We start from the raw sequence: 20,304 nt of genomic DNA on the forward strand, positions 1-20,304 counted from the left end.
GTCTACCTTAACAAACCCCATACCCCTCACTATTGAATTTTCCCTGTTTTTTGCATTTTCTTAATAAAGTTTATTTTGCACCCCACCTATGTGGTAATTGCTCCCCAAGATCCCATATACCTGCTGGCAGGGACACTCATGACATCAACAAACACCTGAAGGACTCTGAACTAAGGGAAGGGTCCCTGGCTGAACGGAAATCCAGTCTGTGAACTATTACAAGTTGTGGTGAAAGAAAGATTCTTGCTTTAAACCTTATTAGCTTGTTAAAGTTTAGGAATTAGTTTGTGTTTTTATCTTTTTATTTTCTTTTGTAACCAGTCATGACTTTTATGCATGATCATTTGTAATCACTTAAGATCTATCTTTCTGTAGTTAATAAACTTATCTTACTGTTTTATCTTAGCTAGTGTGTTTGGATTAAAATGTGTGGGAAACTCTATTTGGGAAAACAGGGCTGGTGCATTATTATTTTCCTTTCATGTAATAATGGACTTTCTACAAGTTTGCATTGTCCAGTATGGTGCTGGACAGTACAAGACGTGCATTTCTGGGGGAAAGTCTGAAACTCAGAATTTGAGGGTGTTGCCTTGTATGTAATTGTAAATGAGCAGACTCACCCCCATAGCACCTCCTGCTGGTCTCTCAGGGAATTAGCTCTTTTCCAGCTAGGAGTGCTCTCTGCAGGCCGGTGATCAACCTGTCCTCTTGGCCCCCCATGTCCCTCCCTGGACCCTGGTGCCCTTTTAACTGGGATGCTGCCCCCTGGGTCTCCCCTCCCTGGGGAACCCCAACCCACTATCCCCACTTTGCCTCAGTATATTGCCACTGCCCAGTCTCCATCTAGCCCCTGTTCGCTGGGGCAGACTGCAGTATCAGCCACTCATCATAGACAAAGGGGTTTGGACCTGCTGCCTCTGCCTACCCATGGACTGCCCCTTTGCAACCCCAGTACCCAGCTGGCCTTACCCTAGGCCTGCAGCCTGGGGCTTTCCAGCTCCTCTTGCCTTCCCCCAGCCCTGCTCCACCTTAAGTACCCAGGTACACTCCCTAGCAGCAGGGCTGACTCCAGGCACCAGTATTCCAAGCTGGTGCTTGGGGCAGCAATCTGCAAGGGGCGGCAATCCGTGTGTTTTAACTGCCCCAAGCAGCACGCCGAATTGGCCCTGCGGACAGCGGGGGCAGTCCATGTGTCCTTAGGGCAGCAGGCGCGTTTTCGCGGCGGCGGCAATTCGGCGGCAGCTTCTATGTTTCACTGTCCCGGGCAGCTTCAGTGAAACATAGAAGCTGCCACCGAACTGCCACTGCTGTGGAAACACACCTGCCGCTCTACGGGCACACAGACTGCCCCCGTCGTCCAGCGGCAATTCGGCATGCTGCTTGGGACGGCAAAAACTGTACAGCCAGCCCTGCCTAGCAGCCCAGCCCTTCTCCCACTAAAGGCAGAGAGAGACTTTGCTCCTAGCTTCCTTGGCCTTTTTATACAGGCCAGCTGTGGCCTGATTAGGGTGTGGCCCAGCTGCGGCTGCTTCCCCAATCAGTCCAGCTTTTAGAGCTGCAGTTTTTAAGCCCTTCTTGCCCGAACCATAGCCCTCTCCTGGGCTGTTTTAAGCCCCAAAGGGCAGGAGTGGGTAACCACCCCACTATAGTAATTCATGAGTGAGTGGTCAGAGTTTTCATGCTGGGAGTGAATTTACATGCTGATGACTGTGTGTGAGCAGAACCTGGAGAGGTGATTGCTCGCCAGTAAAGCAGTGTGAGAGGCATCCCAGGTTGAATTCCTAAGGGGACACCGCTGTTCAACAGTCCAGATTGTACCCTGGGGAATGTCACAACCGCACCCTACCAAAAACTCCTCTGCACCTGTGTCTCCTTCCGGGGATAGAATGAGAGAGAACAAACCACATGTGACAGACGTGTAGTCACATGGCTTAATGCGCTACTGGAAGATGCTCAGGTACCACAGTGACAAAAGTAGTATAAAACCTATGCAAACAGAATAGAATATAAATGGGCAGCTAACAGAAAAGCTCCCAGCTTGAGGTTTAACGCAGCCTTGTGGTGTGGAGTTCTACTTTCCAAAGCCATCCTCACCACCTTCTCTTTCCAACGCAGCCACTCTTTTAACCCTTTCCATCAACCTCCAGGCTCCCGTAACAAAATGTAGTCACATACACACCAACAAGACAGTTGTCAGCAAGGCCCAAGCCAGGACCCCTGGCACCAAAACCACAGCCTTCCACCACTGGATCTAAAGCCACCTGCATGAGTCTTAGACAGCTGTATTTCTTTATGTAGATTTCTAAAATAGCTAAAAGGTGCCTGGCCTCAAGTTTTGGGTGACCTGCCACTAAAATGTCATGCAGAATTGTACAGGCCTCAGTCAGTCTCATCCGTCAACAAAATCCAACTGTAATTAAGTCATGAATAGCAAGCCAAACCTATTTCACTACAGATATTATCCCTTTGTACTCCGCCATCTCCAGTGCCCCCAGAAAACCAGATGAGCCTTGCAGCATGTCTTTTGTTAGCAGATTTGCGCTATTTTGCACCAGAAGGAGGAGGGAATTTTGAAGTTAAGAGGGTCCTGCTGCACAAGGCACTGATAGCAGCCCTCTCTCAATTATATCTTGGGGACTTCAGGTTGAGCACCCCTGCTGACCCCAGCTGTGGCAATATAGCATGGGGAGAGAGACAGCCTGTCAAGTAGGAAGGTCACAGGCCACTTATGGCTTTCTAGATTAGAATGAATACAGTAAAAGCTACCCAAAAGTCAGACAGCAATCAATGCAGATTATGGAGTAATGGTGTCATGTGCTCTTGATAAGTCCCTCTGTTCACCAGGTGGGCAGCTGTCTTCAGTACCACTTCCAGATTTGAAATAGATTTAAGATTGCACCATGTAACGTGCATTGCAGTAGTTTAAGCTTGAAGTAACAAATGTATGGATGACAGTAGTATGATCTACAGCCAAAAAAAAAAAAGGCTGCAATCTTCTAGCCATGCATAAGTGGTATAAACCTTCCTGACCACAGCTGCTACTTGGTCTTATAACATTAGCTGTTGCGAGCAGTATGTGCTATATATCTTGAGTAAGCTCAAAGTATTTGCCCCAAACCAAATGTAGATATCTAAGCCACTGATGTTCAGGATCAGCTGGATAGTTTAGGTTTCTAAGTCTGAGGCTGGGTTCTGATCACCTTTACAGCAGTATAAATCAGGTGTAACTCCATTCACATCAATGGAGTTATTCAGTTTTACAGTAGTGTAAATGAGATCAGAATCTGTCTTTTTGTTTGTAGCAGTGAGTGACTTTGTGTACAGATAACTGGGGGTGCAGATAATTGCAAGTGGAAGTTTAGAGGCTATTTTTGATTGTTTGCAGAATATTAAGCAAGGAGGGAGATATTTGCACCACATTGATTTTGGGCCAACCTCTCTTGAAGGTCCTGATCTTACAAGGTGTTCCACAAGGAGCTGGAGTCTCCTCTGGGTTTGGTCCTTGCAAAATTCAGGCCCATACATGGATCCTGTAGTCCTTGACTTATTTTCCACTAGTAGACTGCAGTTTGCATGCTGCGTTTTCAGTTTTACCTCCTTGTGTGAGTAGTTGTGAGTTTTAGTGATGTTTTCTGGATTATACACGTCTCCATAATCCTCAGAATCCCTAATTAGTCTTTATATCTGCAGTGTTTTTATATTAACAAAGATAAGTGAAGTTTTAATTGATTCTATTAAGGCTTATTTATTTTATATCCCCTATTTATTGCAGCTATAACATAATCAGTACCTTTTTTCCTTTCCATTTCCAGCGTGGGTTGGCATTTGATAATATATATATTTTGGCTGAGAGGAGGGCAAGTTAACAGGCTCGTGGCATTTTAATTATTTTATTGAAATAGCTTTGGCCCAGAATGCTTGTTGGAATTTACAAATGTGCGTTGATTTATATTTTTCTTTGTAAACCAGGCCCAAGAGGCTGACTAATTAGACTCATGACTCAAAGCTACAAGGGGTACTTATTGATTCAGAGCTTGAAAAGACTAGAATGATCAAAAGCAAACATCCATCTCCCTCTTCATCTAAGGTTCAAGAGGTTAAGTACTATTTGTCTCAAATCCCTGGCATTAGCTCCATCTTTGTAATGGAGAAGACAATTAACATCTATAGCCATTTAGTTTTAGCATGTACTATGTTATTTAGAAAAATGTGCTTTTCATAACTTAATTAAAACACCCATAGTAAACTATTGCCTCATCCTTCTTCATTGGGTAGTATTTTGCTATTTCCTCCTGTCTACTTATTTAAAATAAAAATTCACAGCATATTAGCAGAAAAAATGCTGCAGCGTAAATACACAGTTTATGTGCTACAAGGCTAATTACAGTGCAACACAACAGAGTGCAAGTATACAGTGCAACACAAGTGATGATATACTTGGGACCAATCCTGAAGTGGCATCCATGCCTGGGTGATGCCCCAGTGAAGCAGAAAAGCTCAAATGTTAATGCATTAATGCACTAGTCAGCGGAGAGTCCAGGCAGGGACATTCGATGTCCGTTCTAGGGTGCAGAAAGGTTTCTACTTTGGATTAGCTTTCTAGTTGTTCAGGTGTAAAAAGGAGGGAAATTGAGTGTGTAGGGTCATGGCTAGCAAGTTCATGCACATGATGAATCTGACGAAGTGGGTATTCACCCACAAAAGCTCATGCTCCAATACGTCTGTTTGTCTATAAGGTGCCACAGGACTCTTTGCTGCTTTTACAGATCCAGACTAAGGCCAGGTCTACACTGCGACTTTAAATCGGTTTAATGGCCGATATACCGATTTAACGCTGTATCCGTTCACATGACGTCGTCATTAATATCGATTTTACCGCCTCCTTAAATCGATTTCGGAACTCCTCCCAAACGAGAGGAGTAGAGGAGTCAAGCGCTAAAATCGATAGTTGATCAACTTGGATTAGGTTCGTGTGGACGGAAATCGACCGTTATTTTGCCTCCCGGGCGGCAATCCCAGAGTGCTGCAGTGACCGCTCATGGACGCCGTCTGAAACTCGGATAGCCAGCGTGCAGGTAAACAGGAAAGCCGGCGAACTTTTTGAATGCATTTCCTGCTTGCCCAGCGTTGGAGCTCGATCAAGCACGGCTGGGCGATGAGTCTGCAAAATCCAAAAGAGCTTCAGCATGGACCGTACGGGAGATACTAGGTCTGATCGCTGTATGGGGAGACAAATCTGTTGTAGTCCAGCTCCGTTACAGAACACGAAAACGCCAAAGCGTTTGAATAAAAAACTGCAGGATACACAGCGCTTGCGTGACAAGCGTAATGGGAATGCCAGAGACTCAATGGACGCTCATGAAGGGAGGGAGGGGGTCACTGAGGACTCCGCTATCCCACAAGTCCACAGCAGTCTATGAAAATTAATTTGCATTATTGGCAGAGCTCCAACCAATGTCTGTAGGGTCAAACACAGTGTCGGGCGTGGTCAGGGAACAGCTCCTGCAGTTTTATTTCCCCCTCCACAACGTGAACAAAAAGGGTAAGAAAATCATTCTATGACTAACCTTTCTATGTCACCTAGCTATGTGTACTGAATGCTGCTGGTAGACGGGAGCGCACAAAAGCACTGAGAGGAGATATGCTCCTCCTCTCTGGTGGTAGACAGTCTGCAGACCTGCCGCAACCTATCCCAGGAGAACCGCCTAACTGCTTAACATCAAGGGCACATTGCTACTGCTAGGGCGAGTAGATAGGACAGAACGGGCTAATAACAAGCTTAATCGCATTGAAACTTGGGCTCAAAATTTTGCAATCAATTGGGAATTGACTCGCTTGGCAATGGTCAATTCCTCCTTCATGGTAGTACTAAAAATAGGTCCATTCTGCTGACTGTCATAGCCCCGGACGGCTGCTCCAAGTGCCTCCCCCCCGACATTCATTTTCTTTCACTAAAACAAGTCCTCTGTTTCTTATTCTGGTATTCCTTAATATTCTTCATGACACAGAACGGGAGGGAGGGGAATGACACGGTAGCCCAGGAAGGTTAGGGAAGAGGAAAGGCAACGGGTGCGCTTCTTGCAGGGGCAACCCCTGTGAATTACTGACACGGAGCACGCTGTGCTCTCTGATACACTGGATCTCTGTTACCTTGCCTATTATTCTAGGCAGGACAGTGCCCACTGAACGCTCCTGGCCTCAACCTACCGAACTCGGATGCGGAGTGCCGGTAAACAGGGAAATCCCCGAGAGCTTTACAGTGACATTTCCTGCTTTCCACGTGTCCAGCTCTGATCCACACGGGTGAGCGATGCAGTTCAAAATGCCAAAAGTTCTCCCTGCATTGAACCTTCGGAGAATAGCAGATGTTATCGCTGTATGGTGAGACAATTCCTTTTATCAGAGGTCCGTTAAAGTGCAACAGGAAATGCCAAGCCTTTGGAAAAATAAACTACAGGATACAAAGGCGGTGCGTGACAACATAACGGGAAGCAGACCACTCAACGGAATGGTCATGGAGGGAGGGAGGGGGTAAATGAAGGAAACTAGCAGCTACCAGTCTGCCACAGCGGTCCTCTGAAAAATATTTTGCATTTTTGGCTGCGCGCCCAATGTCTGCAGCGTATACACGGTGTGTTGCGTGGTTCAACGGAACAGCTGTACAGTTTTCGCCCCTCCAGCACGTAAAAAAAAGTGAAATAAATAATTCCTTGAGTACTGGTAAATGTCACCCTCTGTGTACTGAATGCTGCTGCAGACGCGATGCTGGCTGCGGTGAAGAGGCAGTATCCGCTCCCTCTGCCACCTCCCAGGGGTAGAACGGCTGCCCAGTGATATGCTCCTGGCTGAGTGTGGCCGGGGGCTCCGGGTGAAAAATGGAAATGACTCCCTTTTTCTGACCAGTGAATGGTACAGGAACGCCTGTAACTGTCTTCATCTTATCACCTGGGGCTGAGCTTCATCAACGACCCCTTTCCTCTCTTGCGTAAAGAAAAGATTCTGAATGCATGGACTGTCATAGCCATGGTGGCTACCTCACCCCTCATCTGATCTCAGTAACTACTCTGTGATTCTTATTCATGCATTCTTCATAACATCATGCCAACAATGGGTGGGGGGGCACTGCTCGTGGGTAGCCCAGGTAGGTGGGAAAGCAACGGTTGTGTTACTTTGCAGGCGGCTCCCCTCCTCTGTGAATACTTGAAATGCGGAGGCAGCTGCGCTGTGCTACACTGATTTTAATACAACTGTATCCTATTCTTGTCTGGACTGACTCTATTTTTATTAACGCATAAAGGGCAGGAATTGAACCGCAGTCCCAAGTGAGTTAAATTCCCCATTTTCCTTTCAAAATTTAACACACGGGTTATTATCTGTTTCTGTCGCCATTTTACTGGTGAGTGTCACAAAAAGAGGGAGATGGTAACAGTTTCTACTGTTTCCAGTAGTACTGTAACCATCTACCACCAGGAAAGGAGCAGATTTAAGTAGCAATAATCACACCTCAGATTAACTTCATTGGTTATGATACTGCCACTGTGCAAAGCTCTAATGCTCCTCAGTGCTGCAAGATTCCCTCTGTCAGTAAGCATTCAGCATAAAAGAGGGTGATATTGTAAGTACTCAAGGATTGCTTTATTTACGTTCATTTTCGTGCTGGGGTAGGGGAAGGAAAAACTGAATAGCTGTTCCGTGAACCATAAAAGACACGTGTTGTAAGCTACAGACACTGGCCCGCTAAGCCAAGAAATGCAAAATAGTTTTAAGAGATCTGCTGAGGATGTGGGAATAGCGGGAGTCCTCAAGCACCGCCGTTCTGTCCTCGCATGATCCCCCACTGGGGCCCCCGGGAAGTCAAGACCCCTGATGCAAATGTTAATGTCACAGACGGCGGGGGTTCTGGGTAAACGTTGGTCAAGTCATCCTTGCTCCGGGAAAACATCAGCAGACAGTCCTTTGCACATTTTCTCTCTGGATTGCCCTTGCAGAAAACCAATAGCAACGGCAGCACTGAGACGTCGGCTTTTTGTTTTTTTCCGTCACCCATTTGTGTACTAGATTGCCGTGGAGACAAGAGGCGACACTCGAGCGCTACAACACCAAGCATTCAATTGGCTTTTGCAATTTGATAGGGCAGAGATGGTTACCATTCGTTCCGTACACGTTCTACTGCCAGAGAAAACTGGCAATACATGACGGTTTTATCTCTCCTTCTTCTAAACGTCCACTGCTATCATGAGTGCCCCCTGGTAAAAATCAGCCGGGGGCAGACAACGCAAAAGCAAAACTGGGATGACTCACTGGCCACTGAGTCAATCCCTCCTTATGCTGTCTAAAATAGAGTCAGTCCTGACTACAAGAAGAGTCAAAGCAGCAGAGAATCCTGTGGCACCTTACAGACTAACAGACGTCTGTTAGTCTAATAAGGTGGCCACAGGATTCTCTGCGCTTTTACAGATCCAGCCTACACGGCTAGCTCCTCTGAAGGAAGAGTCAGTGTATTAGAAGAGCGGCAGCTACTCCATGGCTGTATTAACAGGGGGTTCTCTACGCATAGAACCGCACTCATTGCTTCACCTTCTCTCCCAACCTCTGCAGCTACCGTGGCAGGGCCCACCCCCATTTCTGTCATGCAAGTCGTGAGGAATACCAGAATACGAAAACATAGACTTATTGTGACCAATAAACGGGGGGGGGTCACTTGGAGGCAGGCAGTCGTGGGCTATGACAGTCCAGGCAGGACCAATACTGCAATTTTCAGAACCAGAAGGGAGCGATTGATCTGCCCCCAAGTGAGCCATCTCCCAATTTGGGTTTCAGAACCATTGTCACCAAGGCACTCATGATAGCATCGGACACTAAACTGTGATTGCACTGGCCAGGTAAAACAGGAAAAAGCCTGACATCCCCGCGAACTTTTGAATTCATTTCCTGATTGTCCACCGTGAGGGTCAGCACACACACAGGTGACCACACAGAGCTCATTGACTCGTCAACAATGCAGTCTCCTGATATTCGAAAGAAGAGCGCCAGCTTGACCACACAGGAGGTTCTGGATCTGATCGCTATCTGGGGTGAGGACTCAGTGCTCAAGCACTGCGTTCCAAAAACGAATGAAAAAGTTTTTGAAAACGTTTCAAAGTCTATGGCTGATAAAGGTCACAGCAGAGACTCCCTTCAGTGCCGAGTGAAACTGAAGGAACTTAGACAGGTTACCAGAAAGCCAGAGAAGCAAACGGAAGGTCAGGCTCTGAGCCGAAAACATGCCGCTTCTATGCTGAACTACATGCAATTTTGGGGTTCAGCGCTACCAGTGCCCCACCCCTGTCCGTGGATTCAGACTTTGGATTGAAATATCAAGTGTTTCTGAGGATGTAGCCGAGGGGAAGATGGAGACGAATTGAGGATGAAGATGACCGTGGTGATAGCACACAGCAGTCCGTAAAACCCAACAGCCAGGATCTTTTTGAGACCCAAGAATCACAGTCCCTGCGCTCCCAAGCGAGAAGCCCAGACAGTGAAGCCATGGAAGCGACCTCCGGTAAGTGTCCCTTCATTCTGTACCAAACACGGATTAAAACAAGACGGTTTTTGTAGATCGCATTGACACCAGGGCTTTTGCTGCAGTCGCAGCCATTACTGTTACAGGAAAATTTCGTTAACATGTCTGGGGATGGAGTGAAAATCCTCCAAATTAATGTCCATGAATCGATCGTGGAGGAACTCAAAAACCCTTATGCTATATGAGAACATTTCTGGCCAAGACAGCCTTCTCCGTTCCCCCATAGTAGGTAACTTTTCAACGCCTTGCATTTTGCAAGACATTTGGTACTGCAGGCATTGAAGGCATTGCACTGAAGGCATTGCATAAACAAACGATCTGCCTCCTGCGGTGCTATTGTCAGGAGAGAGATATCATCCATTGTTACCTTGTAGAACATCAGGAATGTAAACAGGGGGCAGACATGGCGATTTTGCTACTGGCCAGAGCGGGGGGATGGGAGGAGGGATAGCGACGAGTTTTCAGCGTCTGGCAAGCAGGATTCTTCCCTGCTACCAGCAACGCGATGCGGGGGGTGATGTAGGGTGATCACTAGCAGTGATCGTATATGATAGGAGCCATGCGCTGTTGGTGGATGTGAAAGAGGGGGGTTTGGGCTTTGCAGGCTCCTCTTAACAGGAGCAAGGCATCATATAGATCACTGTGTATATGAACGGCGGAGAAGTCAAAATTTTAAAAGCCTCACTTACCATCGCCGCGTGGACGTACGTTTGGCCGTACCTGCGTCTGTGTGTGTGCCACACCAGTCACACAGACACTGAATATTTAAACGCTACAAAATGCGACCTTGTATAGAGATCACATGTGCTCTGTAAGGTGGATAGTGTTCTATGTGAAAGAGTACTATCATTGCTCTGTAAAAGGTATCTTTCCACATACTTATCACCCTGGTTTGCCTTCCCCATGCAGCTGCACATTTCTCAGAAGTCCCTATGCCATCACGAGGGTGTGCTGTGATACGGCGGAGGAAGAAGAAGACGCGAGATGAAATGTTCACAGAAATTATTGAAGTAACACGCAATGAGAGGGATAAACAGAATGATTGGAAGGATGTGGTAGCAAAGTACAGGAAAGATGCCAGTGAACGATCTGAGAGGGCTAGGCAGGAAGACCAGCGTTGGAGAGAAGAAACGCTGGATCTGCTGCGTTCTCAAACTGAAATCCTCCAACGCATGGTGGAGCTTCAGGAAGAGCAGCACAGTAGCAGAGTGCCACTGCAGCCCCTGTATATAACTCTCCTGCAAGCCCACGTCCCATATCTCCTCACCCAGACGTGTAAGAACGCGTGGTGGAAGGCTTTCTGCACCCGCCTACTCCTCCACACCCCTGCAGAGTTCAAGGAAAAGGCTGTAATTACGCTACACATGTGCTTAGTAGCCTTTCCCTTCCCCCTCCTTCCAAAGCACAGCAGTCAGGGACCTTCCCTAATTCTCTGCCTTTTTTTATAGTTCCTTTGTAATACAGAATACATCGAAAGGGGGAGGGTGGGTTGCTTACAGGGAAATCTAGTAAGGAAAACTCATGATTTTTTAACAGATGCATAATTACTTTTAATGATAATAAATGATTTTTAAACGATACAGAATTTATTTCCTTCGCCAACCTGTAATGAAAAGGGGGGAGGGTGGGTTGCTTACACTGAATAAGTCCATCAAGTGCGGAGGGTTCATCAAGGGGAAGCAAACAGTCACACCGTACCCTGGGCCGTGCTGAAACTTGTTTTCAAGGCTTCTCTGATGCGCAGCGCCTCCAGGTGTGCTCTTCTAATCGCCCTGGTCTCTGGCTGCTCGTACTCAGCGGCCAGGTGATTTGCCTCAGCCTCCACCCAGCCATAAATGTCTCCCCCTTAGTCTCACAAAGATTGTGGAGCACACAGCAAGCAGCAATAGCAAGCGGGACATTGGTTTGGCTGAGGTCTGAGCGAGTAAGTAATGATCGCCAGCGACCCTTTAAACGGCCAAATGCACATTCTACCACCATCCGGCACTTGCTCAGCCTGTAGTTGAACAGCTCCTGACCACTGTCCAGGCTGCCAGTGTATGGCTTCATGAGCCATGGCATCAAGGGGTAGGCTGGGTCGCCCTGAACTCACAGTTCGGATGAGACTATTCAGCATCTGTAATGTCGAGTCAGGCGGGGGTCAGTGGTGGCAAGAGCACCCATCCACTACACCCAGACCCTAATAACACCCTCCTTCGCAGTGGCAGGCCTGTATCTGCAACCTTCCCAGACCATCACAGGTAGGTCACTTACAAAAACACGTTTTTTCTTGGGGGGGGTAGGGCGGAAAAAAAAATTATCAACTGTAGACTGAATGGACTTCACTAACCGAGCTTTGCTACATCTGCCATTCACTCCGAGCAGTCTCCCCAGTAAGTAAATATGTTTGTCCTGTCACCTATCTCATGTCCTCTACGACATTTTAAATCCAAATTGATTTCCCGCAGAGACTAAGGTATCTCCCGGTTTAGCAGACCTAGTCTTGGTGCCGTTGCGACAGAAACATTACCAAGCTTCCAGAGGGCTATTCGCACTGTGCTTTGCCCCCAGACTTCAACCATCGGGTGCAGTGGCTGCCCTTCTCATGTCTCGTATATTACGGCGTTTTCAGGGCAGGGGAAGCATGTCACAAGTCTAAGAAAGTGCTCTACGCATGCGAAAGTTTCGCAGCCACTGCGAATCGTCCCACACCGTCAAAAAATGCGGTCCCACCAGTCTGTCTGTGCTTTTGTTCCCGTGCCCAAATTCGGCGTTCAAGTGTGGTAGTAGATGCCCCGTTAATAGCAGTAGCTCCAAAACGTTCTGGGGCTAGAGCGGTTATGGAGAATTCTGCCTCCATCTCGTCATCGCTGTCCTCCGCCGCTCAGCAATAGCTGCCTCCTCCTCTCCTCCTGCCTTGCAGTTCATTGTTCCAGTATAGTCAGCACGAGAGTACGCGAGGTGTTGACAACGTCAGGATACCGTTTGTGATCTAGGGTTCCATGATTGCTAGTTTGCAATGCGTTTGCTCAAGTGCCATCTCCGCTGAAAAAACGCTGCAAGGGTTGTCTGCTGCCCTCACAAAGGGAGGGGTGAGGACTGGTACCCAGCATCCACGGGGGCAATGTTTTCTGGCCCATCAGCACTGTGCTCTTCACACGGAAGTGGGAACTATGGGATAGCTGAGGAAGCATGCTACCCACAGTGCACTCGCTCACTGAAAATCGATTGGTTAGCCATTGGACCAATGGGACACTCAAGCAATCGATTTTGTGATCGCATTGTGGACGCGCAAAACCGATTTTATAACATCGGTTTCGTAATATCGGTTTAAACTACTTCGAAATAATCGTGCAGTGTAGACGTAGCCTAACACGGCTACCCCTCTGATACAAAAGAACCAAGTTTCATTCTGGAGAAGAGTTACAGGTTGTACCCACTGCTGCCCTCCAGGCCCTCCAGGAGCCAGCCACAGGCAACCAGTTTTAAAATAATCTGTGAACCTTTTCTGCTGTTAGGCAATACTGCATAATATAAACAAAACAAAGCCTTTACATCTTTAACTGTGCCTCGCGCATGTAACCAACCACACTGGCCCTTTGGGATTGATAAAGGAACACCTGGAAAGGCCTTCTTGTTAAAGTAAGCTAATTACCTTTCAAAAGGAAAGGAAGCACAGATTACTTTCAGTGACTTTTCATGACAGCCCTGCTATTCTTGTCCTGAGGTTGAACAATACCCAGTGTCACCACAGTCCCTCTGTGACACTCACCTGTAGGAAACAAGGGAATCTCAGTAATATTGCTTTGAGGGTCCAGTAATAAACTATTTCTAGTCAGTTTTTCAGAGTATTGCCAACAACCCTGTGCCTGCTGTGTCAGGCTGTGCCAAAATATTCATTACCAGGAGCTGGAAACATTCACACTCTCCCACACTTAGAGACTGAATTGAAGAAGTTTCATATTGCAGAGCTACTGAATGTACTGACTATAAAAACAAAGAAAGCCTCACACAGGAGACTGGCTAATTCAGGGTTTGTTGTTTTTTCAATGGGATACAGAACCTTTCCCCTCTATATCGACATTTCAAATGTGGCTCAAGTAAGCAATGATTCCAAGTTGTTACTATCTGATGTCTGGGAGAAGTGGGTTGGTGGTTTCACTCCAGTTCCTACTGGCAAAGGATTCCCATGTCAGCCATCACTCTTACTGGCAATCTCAGCTATGAGACTAAGGATTAAGGCCTTGAATCTGCAGGGTACTAAGCACCCTCAACTTCTGTTGACCTCAGTGGGAGTTGAAGATGCTCAGTACTTCATAGGATCGAGCCTTAAGTGAGCATGGACACTGAATTGCTCTCTCATCGTCGTAGATTACTCTTCAAGATCAGGACTGAGGCCAATCAGTGCAGCAATAAGCAAGATCTTGAACTGTCACTGCCCTTGTCATCCCTAGCATATGGATCACCAGATCAACTCCAACAGAAGCCAAGAACCACTAACACTTTTCACACCCACTGAATTCATTTTAAAATGTGAAATGGAAGTGTTGTCATGTGCTTAGCACAATGCTTTGGTCAGGACGTGGCCAACATTCTCTCCCCTTCAAAAACTCCTGCATTCCCACTTAGTCCACTAAGTATTTGTACTACAAAGACCAAAACCCCTGGGGTGCCTTTATATCCGTCCATATAGTTTTATACTGTACCCATATGTGCCTTTAGACTGTAAACACCCTGCACAAGGTCTCTGCTGGTGTCTGACAATACCTATTGTAAAGCACTGCGCACAATTACATTGCTACATAAATAACTTCTCAGAAAAATGAATAATTGAAAAGGCACAGAAATTTTTTTCAGCCAACTGACTGATATAATTTGCTAGAAACTATATGAGAACAGAGTATTTCTGGTCTAGGGGGACAAAATTGCTGAAATGTATTTATTAAAAATTCAGGAGTCCTGTAAAGAGAGAGAAACTATTAATAAGAACAGATATTTAAAAAATCAGCTGTAATACTACAGAAACAAACCAGTGAGCCTGTTTACTAGATGGAGTCAGACCTAATTGTATTTGTATCTTTAGAGCTGTATATGTCTGTAGTTCCCTTCCTACCAGTGGAACTGCTGCTTTAGTGCACTATATAGAAGAAATCTTTGTTTTTGAACTAAAGAGTTTTTGATGGATTTAAAGGGTTTATTTTCCCTTTAGTTTGCGTGCTGCTGAAAGTGCTTGGCAGTTACTCTTCCACAATTGGGTTATTTTGTCATTTTCAGGTGCTATCATGGTAACGGGTGGGTGACATATATAGGCACATTATCTGCTTTGACGGGGACACTGAGCCACAAGGGTTTCCCAAGGAGATAATGCCAGATAGTGTGAAAGATTTGTCACTCCCTAATTACACTGGCTCAGGTGAAGAGCAATGGTTTGGGGGTTAAGACCATGACCTGTAAATCAGGATAGCTGGGTTCTGTCCCCAACACAATCACAGATTTCCTGTATGACCAGAGCAAGTCATTTAATTTCTTAGTGCCTCTGTTTTCCACTATTAAAATGGGGTAATAACAATACATTCTTTCTCTTACCTTTTGTCTGACTAGTCTGTTTGGATCGTAAGACCTTTGGACAGGGAGTGTCTCTGTCTCCTGTTGTTTGGCACCTCCAGTGTTTAGGGAAACAGGACTTTATGAATTCTCTGTAAATAAACAAGACTGCATCAGAATTACCAGACTCCATCTTTCATTTTTCCTTCCAACTCCAATAACTCTGAAATTTGACTAGTTGCTCAGCTCAGCTCAATAATAATTTCCATCAAAACACTTGTAACCTTGTTTCCATGGACTTCAGAAAAATTGTTTTCTTTAAATAGTCCAAGGGAAAAAATCACCTGGAAGAATGCATAACATTAGTCCTCACTGATGTCAGTGAGAGTTCTGTGCCGGGAGAGGATACAAGAATCAAGTCCTATCAGAAAGTTTGTCCTGTCTTGTTGTTAAAGGAAAACTACAGTGTAAGAGAAAATCTGTTCTAATCGCTGTGCAATGATTATCATTGCCTGGATACACCCAGTCAAGAAATATTTGATATGAAACAGGAGGAGATGACATACTTTTGCAACATTTAACAACTGACCCAGGGAATACAGACACACCCAGGGATTGGGAAGGGTTAAACGAGTCTGCAAGATTTACACTTCACCCTGGGCTATTTACATCTAAATGGACTGTTCCAGCAGGGAAGAAGCCATTTTGGGGGCAAAGCAGGTAATGTTTCTGCAAAATGTTCAAAGGAACTTTTGCATTAAAATGTGTTAGAGGACATGAGATGGGAACAGAACTACTGACTCAGGAAGGTGGAGGTCCATTCAGTTCTACAGTATTTCCCAAACTTTTGAAAGCTACCTGTGATGGGGCATACAGGCCTGCACTGGCAAGGAGGGTGTTAATTAGGGTCTGGGGTCCCAACTGACCCCCGCCATGCTACATCTAAAGCAGAGGTCAGGAGTGGAGAGTGGAGTTAAAAGGGGCAGGCCCAGCTCAGTTAGGAGCTGACCAAGGAGGAGAGCAGAACTCCTCTTCTCCATTGGTGAGAGAAGCCTGCTTCCAGCCAAGAGTCTGAGACAGCATGCTGCCTGGATGAGCCTCCTGGTAGATGGGATGATCGGGCTCAGGCACACCAACTAAAGAACTGACTGCTTGAAGAAGAAGGGTGGGGTCCTAGCGAAGACTCCTTGGATTACCCTGTTTTGAGTTCTTGGCATTCTTCTATTTTTGGACTTTAAATACAGCAGAAGAGGTAGGACCCAAGTGTGTCTTAGCTGGAGCCCTAAAACACCCCTACGTGAGAGGGGACTCTGTGACAGGGTGATTAATGCCCTGTTGGGTCACAGTGGGCACTCTGGAGACGGGCGCTGTCACACTGCCTCTTTAGTAAAATGAACCCAGCTGTTTTGGTTGAAGTGCTTGGGAAATCCCAGTTTAGTTTACAAAGGTTAGCATGTGTCCTCTCTACATAGAGGGAGGGGTGGACTGAGTAATGAACTTACGCTGGTCAGGCTTCTGGGGTTGCAAAGCTGTGGAGTTGGGGGGAATTGGCTGGAGCTGCTCTCTTGTTGGTTCATGGGTGGCTGGGAGAAGCATTAATATAACTCATTTGAGCATGTCCCTGCCTGTGGAGTCTGTGTAAGTGCAGACCCTATAACTTGTTAACAGCATCACAGGGTGAGAGGGATACCCCAGCTTGGTGGGACAGAGGGCTCAGCAGTCCCACAGTCCAGGTTGCACCCTGGAAACCCCATCACAGCAGTGGAAAGACGATCTAATGCAGACAGAAATCATTTGGTAATAAGTGCTGTTCATGCCAAACACTGCAGAGTGCAATTGGCAGGGCTCCAGACACCTCAGAGGCAGAGACACCTTGACATTGTGACCAAGAACTCTGGAATTCTGGTCTGGTGAGCCTGTGTCTACACTAACCTTTTTTCATCTAAAATTTCCCATTCTTTGTCACAGAGGTAGCACTGGGGGTGGCAATGGTGTGAGCTCTACTGTAAACACAGCTTCCAAGGCCACCAGTGTTTTAAGCACTTTGCTATCTAACCCTGCTCGGAGCTGGCCTGTATGATAGGGGCCTTGAAACAAGGGCGGCCACATTGTGTCTGTGCTAGAGCTCCCCCTGCTGGTAGAGCTGAACCAGTGGCAGCAGTGGTGGGAAGTCAGAGAGAGAGAGGGAGAGACGCTCTGAGAACCTGAAAATAAAGACAGGCTCTCTAAAGATGTGCCCATGTTCTGTGACTTATTTCTCCTGTAATTAAGGGTTAGGCCAACCTACGGGAGGTTGGATGGAGTCTTAAACCTAGATATGTTTTATTTTAGTTAAGATATTTTTGGTCTGAGGCCTTGGCGTCCTTGGGATATTTACTATAGTTTGTTCTTGGAGACAAAAAAACCAAATCTCTCGAATGATATTGATTGGCAGAATGGGCAAAACCATTCTTGGTGCACTCACTCAGAAGTATACGGAAAACACATCACTAAGAGGGGTTTGCAAGATATTTGCTGTGGTCAATAAGTTGCATGAGAGGAAAGTGTGATAAGGAGTTGGGATGAGAGGAACAGGAGACCACAGGCATCATTTAGGTGCAGCAGGGGACACAGGCTGCAGTGAACCCCAAATTCAGACAACCAGAGAAAGAAACATGGGGGAGAGGAAGCATGGAGATCTGCTAATTAGTTTCCTTATTTTTCTTGTTGAGATGAAAAGGAGACATGCTAGCAGACAAGATGAGAGATGAGACCTTAAAGAAGCAGCTGCTCCAGGAGCTATGCAAAGAAAGTATATTAATTATAAGAACCTCAAAGACCAACTGAGGGAAGTGTTAATGCAACACAAGCAGGCAGAGCAGTTAGCTGATGGGTCACAAGCTGTGTCTAGAAGCAGTGGGGTACATCACATACCTGAGACCCAGACACACACACTGTGCCTAGAAGTAGAATAGAGACAAGAACAGAAAGCTGGTCCAGAGAGAGGAAGAAGCCAGGTAACATGCAGGCAGTGACTGGAAAGGGGAAACCAGCCCCAGACCAGTTTAGGGAGAGCTCGTAGCAGCGTGGTAGGTAAACTGGCAAATACAGCCTTTCCCCCTCCCCCTCTTGTGAATGTGTTTAGCACTTCAGATAACCCAGACTCCTCTTCATATGTTAGTGTAATTTACATTTCACAGATAGACAAGGTGTTAGCAAGGGGAACGCTTCACTGAGAAATAGCTCTTCTATCTGCCCATTCAGTTGTGGAGCTTGTTCTCTATAGCTGAGTATTTTATTTTACATTTTAAATGTTAACATCACTCATCACTTATTCAGGTGTTGAGACTGGAACTTTGGGATGCTGAGTAATTCTGAAAATCCAGTCCTGGTGTTCTCTGAATAACTCACAGGGAGAGGCAGCGTGATCTACAAGACTGACCACAGGGCTGGGAGTCAGCCTTTCTTGAGTTCTAAGCTCTGCCCCTAGCTTGTCACGTGTCCTTGAAACAAATAACCTCACCACACATCAGTAATGTGGGCCTAATAATGCTTATGTTATGATCCCAGAGGGGTGCTGTGAGAGGTAATTAGGTAACATCTGTATGACACTTTATACATGTAAACCACTAAGCAGTGGACTCAATGAATCATCACATTAGGATCATGCTGTAATTGCCTCTAATAGGGTGACTGAAGAGCAAGTGTGAAAAATTGGGACAGTGGGTGGAGGGTAATAGGAGGTTATATAAAAAAAAGACCCCAAAATTGAGACTGTCCCTGTAAAATCGGGACATCTGGTCACCCTAACCTCCAATCAACACACACCTTCTACTGATTTTAGTGGGAGTGCTACCCACATAAAGAGCTGCATGTGGCTCATATTTTGGCATGATTGACAACGAAAAGGCCCAAAACTGAATAGCTGTGATGTTACAGATCAGGATTAAGATTCATGGAGAGAGCATCATGGTGAAATTTGCAAAGCACCTTCTTATTCTGTGATTGATTCTGGCCATTGCTGTCTTCAGAAGCACTACATTTTGCCATAAATTAAAAAAAAGTTTTTAAAATGTACAAACAGATGAATTGTGAATGTTAACTGATGACAAATTAAAAGTTAGTGGGAATATGGGAGGATGTTACTAACTAGCTTAAATGGCAAAAGTTTCCACATACGAAAGGATGCCAAAGTGAGTGGGTGACAACGGAGGTCCAAACGCCTAGAAAATAGTAATGTTAATATTACTTACCAAACATTTTAAATCATATTTCCCATTTAACCATAATCCTCCATTAATTGATTTCCACTGCAAATAAATTGGCAGAAAGAAATGGATGATTTTCAGCAGTCATTGGACATTAGTGTGTATTATTCATGGACATATTTTCTTTTCAAGATAGCTCTTGCTTGAGAGGTACTTATATGGCCCCCATTCCTTTGGTATACTCACATACAAAATATCTATTTAAGTATCATTGTCCCCATTTTACAGATGGGGCACTAAGCCACAGAGTGATTAAGGACCACAACGAATGCCTTAATCTCAGTGGTGAAGTCCTGTTGACTTCAGTGAGAAAACTTGGGTGAGTAACTGCTCACTGTTGGTCATAGGCAGTGCACAAGCTGACACTAAGTGACTGTGCCCAAAGTCACACAAGAAGCCTGTGGTACAGTAGGGAATAGACCTTGGGGGCTCTGAACCCACCGCTAGGGGCTTAATCACAAGGCCATCCTTTCTCTTGTCAGAGAAATAAGAGAAATAAGTTGGTAAGGACTGCGTCTCTTCCTTTATAGTTATTTAGTAAGAAAACATGATTAATAATCAAAGGGGCTTAGACCTTTGTGTTATTTGCAAAACTGAGTCCAGGATCATCCACTGGTGAAATGAACAAAAAGGTTGCACCATGTGCAATGATTGTCCCCATCAGGGCAAAAAGGAGGCAGTTTCACCACTGCTGTACCACTCCCTCTGCTCCATGTGAAATTCCAGGAAGGAGGTATTGTTGCCTCTCTGGGAGTCCTCCAAGCAGCTACTGCCAGAGACAGGCAGCCCAGCTCCTGCAGGAGTAGGGTGAGTAGAACCTGTCATGCCTGTAGTCACCCATGGCTCCTGACTTCCTAGTGACTCTCTAAGATCTACAGAATTGGGAGGGGACAAGGTCTACAAAATTCCTGGCTCTCCAAATGCCTCCCACTAGAGTAAATAGTTTAAAGACAACTCTACATGGGATTTTAC

General features: G+C 46.0%; 1 long non-coding RNA gene and 1 pseudogene across 1 annotated transcript; one reads left to right on the forward strand and one right to left on the reverse strand.

The window, feature by feature from the left end:
* Positions 1-7,392: 7,392 nt before the first annotated feature.
* LOC116837682 (U4 spliceosomal RNA) lies at positions 7,393-7,548 on the reverse strand (annotated as a pseudogene).
* A 1,911-nt stretch (positions 7,549-9,459) lies between these two features.
* Positions 9,460-10,598, forward strand: LOC142046193 (uncharacterized). Its single transcript, XR_012655092.1, has 2 exons — positions 9,460-9,541; positions 10,472-10,598. It is a non-coding gene; the product is annotated as an uncharacterized LOC142046193 (long non-coding RNA).
* Positions 10,599-20,304: the final 9,706 nt, after the last annotated feature.

The sequence above is a fragment of the Chelonoidis abingdonii genome, chromosome 2 (genome assembly GCF_003597395.2).
Source record: "Chelonoidis abingdonii isolate Lonesome George chromosome 2, CheloAbing_2.0, whole genome shotgun sequence".
Lineage (NCBI taxonomy): Eukaryota > Metazoa > Chordata > Testudines > Testudinidae > Chelonoidis > Chelonoidis abingdonii.